We start from the raw sequence: 5,714 nt of genomic DNA on the forward strand, positions 1-5,714 counted from the left end.
CCTAAAGACTCAGCATGCATATATCGCAGGTAACGAGTAAAATCTGAAGTAAAATATGCATGGGATAAAATATCTTGTCATGAGGTATACTGAAAATAATCTGTACTCATGCTGAAAATAATCTGTACTGATGCTGAAAATAATCTGTACTCATGCTGAAAATACTCTGTACTGATGCTGAAAATAATCTGTACTGATGCTGAAAATAGTCTGTACTGAGCAATTATAATACGTGCATAACTGAACTGATAATCACAGTAAAAATGTTTGCTCCTTGGAGCCCTGTACTGAAATAACTGGTAAAATTTTCTGTTGAGATTATGTTTTACGCCTGTGGCCATTGCACTAAGCTGAACTGATCGGTAACTGACTACCGGGGAGCCTGAAACTGAGCTGGCGGTCACTGAAGACCCGATGGTACCATCCTGAACTGATAGGTCACTGGCGACCTGATGATACCAACCTGAACTGAGCGGTCACTGGCGACCGTATAAATAATGCTCCCACATAGTGAATGAACCACAAGCCATATCGCATAAATCTCAAAAATAATATTTCCTATGCACGTAATATAATTAACCAACATAATTAAATAGGAACAATTAAAATCATGTACTTGCGATATTTAAAAATACCTATATGACTTGATTGAGGTTTAGAAAAATATATACATGCCTTGGTTTGTTTTGACAGAAAACAAACGAAATAACGACGCGGCGCGGCGGAGACGGAGTGCTCTTCTTTTCCTCACTTAATTCCTTTAAATTAAGCATGCACCATAATTATTATAATAGCGTAAAAATCATAAACGTGATGCATGAACATTTAAAAATAATATGATTCGTGCTCAGGGCGCTGCTAGGACTAAAATCTCACTCCGAGTGCAAAATTACCATTTTGCCCCTAGACGTAAAATTTCACCTTTTTGAAATTTTCTAAATTTCATTGACTCTACAATGTCCCAAATAATTATTTAAGCCTACATGAATTCTCCCATATTTTTATTTGGCTTAAATCTATAACTTTTAAATAAATTTTTAAATACAACATATTAATGCATTTTAAATCCCGAATTAAACCAAACCTTAGCATAAAATTCCCAAATTAAAAACTTAGACTTCTAATAATTATTTTAGCTTAAATATAATTTCCCATAATTTTATTAAGCTTAAATCTAGGCGTTTCAATTAATTCTTTAATTAGCGTTTCGCGCGGCGATCAAATTCCGAATAATTCCAAAACTCATTATTTTGATCCAAAACTTACCAAACTCCTAAAATTGTCCCAAAACATATTTAAAAGTATTCTTAGACGTAAACTCGAGTTAAAATCGGAACTTGGCCATAATTTTCCCAACTTGAACCATAATTAAACAACTCAATCTAAACCATTTACTACTTAAAATTAGGTCCTCTAAATCCTTAATATTTCGGCCAGCACCCACTACTCACCATAAATCTCTCGGCCAACCTGGAAATTGCTAGAACATCCTTTTCCTCAATAAACTCTCGGCCCCCTCTCTTGTACAATTATTTCTCAACACCTCTCCCACTTCTTAAATGTTTCGGTCCACTCATATCCTCCCATGTCCAGTCATTAAGGGTCATCTTTAAGATCTTAATGAACTCCTAAACCAAGCCTAAACAACATATATAAAGCTGCTGTTTTTTCCAGCACCTAATCTTAAAAACCCATTTGCTCAAATCGGTTCTAGCTTGCTAGCCAATCCAACCAACCCCGAACCAATCTACTAGGGACCAAGACCAGACCATAAGGGATCTACCAGACCCACACAACCAGCCCAATACATGAAGCACAGCTCGCCCGATCGCTACTCTCACCAAAACCCACAATTCGAACACAACTCGCCAACTCTCTCTTGCGGCTTCTAGAATAGGACCAGCAGCATTCATTCCTTTCCAGGCCATGGTTCAGACCCACGAGAGTCTGTCCAAGGTCTAAAATTGCCCTTGCACCACCGGTCCTCGCCTACACCCCGATCTAACCAAAGAAAACGAGGAACCCCTAGACCGCCACCCTCTCGGCCTTCACTCTAAAACCCCACCAAACCTTACACCAGCTTCATAACCTCTCTCTGCTCTCCTGAACGTTCCCTTAACATCATCAAAACAGCAGTCCCTTTGCACAATTCCAGAAAAGGTGAGTGGATGCAAAGCAAATATACATTTCATGCTCAATCGAAGCATACCCGTAAAAAAACGATGAATGAACTGAAACAGCATGAATGGCACACATATCAGCATGTATTATGGCGTAAATGATGCAGAAATAAAAGTACATGGCGTGCCTGATGATTTTGAAGATCAAGAACGGTGCGAGGGAACCCGGATGAATTTCTTTAGAAAGAACAAGAGGAAACCGAAACCTTCTCAGCTGAAGAATGCTGAAATCCCACAATAAAGTTGAAGGGGAGAGTGGTTGTCGGCTGTGAGAGAAGAATTAAAATGATGCCATGTGATGATCTTAATTGATGGACAAACACACGAGACGGACTTTTCTTTCAAGGGTGGGAAGGAAACCGATGGGGCCTAAATCTTTAAGATGAAAACGTGGGTGTGTTTGCTGCTGAGGAGGTGTCGACTACTTGGAATCATTAGGTGTAGGATAAATGATATTTAAGGATTAATTAAGTAGTTAACAAATTAGTTTATGAGCTTAAATTGTTTAATTAAAAGATTAAAAAGATAATTAAGACCTATAAACTCAAAAGTAAGTTCATTAAGCTCAAACTCACTAACGAAAAATATTTCGAGTTGAAAATATTTTGAAATGATTAATCGAACCCTTAAAAAGTCCCCCGATTCGATAAAATTTGAGTACCGATTAAAAATAAAATCTTGCGGGTAAAAATACCCAAAAATTCCCATTTTTGTAAAATACACTTAAACATGCTTTACCTTAATTTATAAAAATAAATCATGTAATAAAAATAATTTTTCTGAAAATTCTCCGGTCTCCGATCCTCGTTCGAACGTGAAACGCAACTTAAAAATCTTAATGCACGAACTTTTAAAATTTCATGAACTAAATTCCATCATGCATTAATTATGTATAAATTACATAAAATAATTAAAAACATAATTTAATGAAATAACATGCTAAATTACCACTTCTTAAATAAGTTTTTTTTTTTAAAACTTATCTCAATACTCCATCTCCAGTCCGGCCTCACTGAAATAACTGAAATGCTAAAAAAATCAACTACTGAACTGAACTAATAAAATAATTAACTTCAAAGAAATGCATTTAAAATAATCATGCAATGAAGTTAAATTAAATTTAAAAATCTAGAATTATGCATGACTTATACGTAGACTGATTTACGGGTTCTACAATCCTTCCCCCCTTAAAAGAAATTTCGTCCTCGAAATTCGCTTATCCTCATTAAACGAAAAGTTTAGACTCTTAATTATAGAATCTTAATAATCCACGCTTCCGCTGCGCTACTCTGATAAAATAAATGTTAATCTGTCTTTATGTCTTCTCAATTCTAATTAAATTGTCTACTGAATCCTTGATTGTGAATCGCAACTTAAAACGACTTGGGTGACTTAGTTCTAATCTACTATGACCTCGAATTTGGCTTATCTCGCAATTCCTCAAACTAGAGATGGATGTCCAAACTTACCGCACCTTGCTTTTCTTATATCATGCTCGCGATGTTCATCGACCTATTACCTTAGCATTTATGCAGTTCAACTTAAGAAGTCTTGGCACCAAAAGTTACTGATCGACTACTATCCTCGGTAATACACTTAAAAATTAAACCTTATCTCACCCCATAATAATATTAGCTTAAGATATTTGAATCGAATCTTTATCTTATGACACCAAACTTACATAACTTAATTATTTACAAGTACATCCCAAATATAAAATTGTTGTCAACCTTTAATTTCGAGTAAGGGATACGACAAGTATAAAAGTCTATAAGATTTTTAAACAAATAAATTATGACATCTCATTATAATAATGAGATATGATATACATAATTATTTAAACATATCTAATATTATATACACCATATTATTACCATAAAATTATACAAATACATACATATACCAACGGTCATAAAACGGTAACAAACGGCTATATTTTTCTTTCTCTCTATAAATACCATCTCACAAATACATTCAATCACTCCAACTTTCTCTACTTCTCTAAAACTTATTCTTCATCAAATTATTCGAAGAAAAAGAAGATGGCTCTTGTAAATTTATTTTTAATTATTTTAGTTATTATGTTTATGATTCTTGTATTTATCGGAGAATATCCTCCTCAGGTTTTTTCTTTATTTTTAGGATTACTCGTAATTGTTGTTTATCCATTACTTTGTATTACAATCTTCATTAATTATTAAAATGCATCGTGATTTGTCGTACCACCATGGCAAACTTTTAGATTTCTTACTCAATAAAAATCTTAATATTCATTGATTGATAATTTATGTTGAACACCACTAATTCCCTTTTGTATTTATTGCACCCTAAATTTCGTATGATCAACTATACCATAAATTTGAGATTCAACCTTATGCAACCCAAATAGTTTTGGATACATAATTCCAACACACATTCACTTATTCCCAAGTTTCTTCGTAACTTACAAAAATTTCTCAAGACAAAATGTCTACCTTAATTCTTACATGCGTCTACCAATTAAACTAACCATCATCGTACTCAATTTTCCTAAAAATTTAAATTCTCCCAAGGTATAATCTTAACTGTTAAGATCATGACTAAAACTTGTGACACATCAAACTTATGTTTCCAAAAATTTCCTAACTCAAGGTTTATTCTTATAACTTAACTAACCGATCAAATTTACCTTAATTCGCCATCACTTTAAATTCTTAATTTGCCACAACATTATTTCACTAACGCTTAAATTTTTACGCCAAAGATTGATTCATCCTACAATGTCCTTGGTTACCATTCATTGTAACATTATAACCCAAATATCTAAATATTTTATATTTCATTCGAGCCTAAATAACCAAAAATTTCTATCATTTAAACCGTTCAATTCTCACTTACTACTAAATAAGTTCTCAAGTTTCTTAAAATTGAAAAATTAAATCTTACTTTCCTCGAATATCGTCCATTTTTTTTTAATCTCAAAAATTTCACAATTATCCACGAGTCTTCAGTATTCCCGATTTCATTTTATAGATTTCCCGCATCATAAGGTTCAATAGCCTTAAGTTTATTAAACCCAAAATTAATTCACATAACACGTCTTACATTACTACAAATACTTAAAAGCTCGCAATTACATCCTTAAAATATTGGAACTTGCACTCTGGCCCTTACAGTTTTTCCAAATTTACATTTTGGCCCTACAACTCTTCGAAATTTGCATCATTGTCCCCATAAATTTTTTTTTTTATCTTTACCTCATTAAAATTTTAAATTCTCGAACTCAGAATTAAATCCCAAAATATTGTAAATTCAAAAATAGTCCCTTAGAATTTTGTTTTGCACCTAGGTCCTCAAATTATGGGTTATTACAATTGGATCCTTAAAATTCTTACTTTATGCAATTCAATCCTTAAATCCAACTAGGTAGAGCATGCATGCGAAATAATTTCTACAATTTTATACTTCCCAAGAATCGTCGTATTCTTCGAATCATTAATACTTACAGGGAATCCTCAAAATTTAATTCAACTAGCAACCATGAACCATCATTAA

Source organism: Primulina eburnea, unplaced genomic scaffold, assembly GCF_022965805.1.
Source record: "Primulina eburnea isolate SZY01 unplaced genomic scaffold, ASM2296580v1 ctg1146_ERROPOS100000, whole genome shotgun sequence".
NCBI lineage: Eukaryota > Viridiplantae > Streptophyta > Magnoliopsida > Lamiales > Gesneriaceae > Primulina > Primulina eburnea.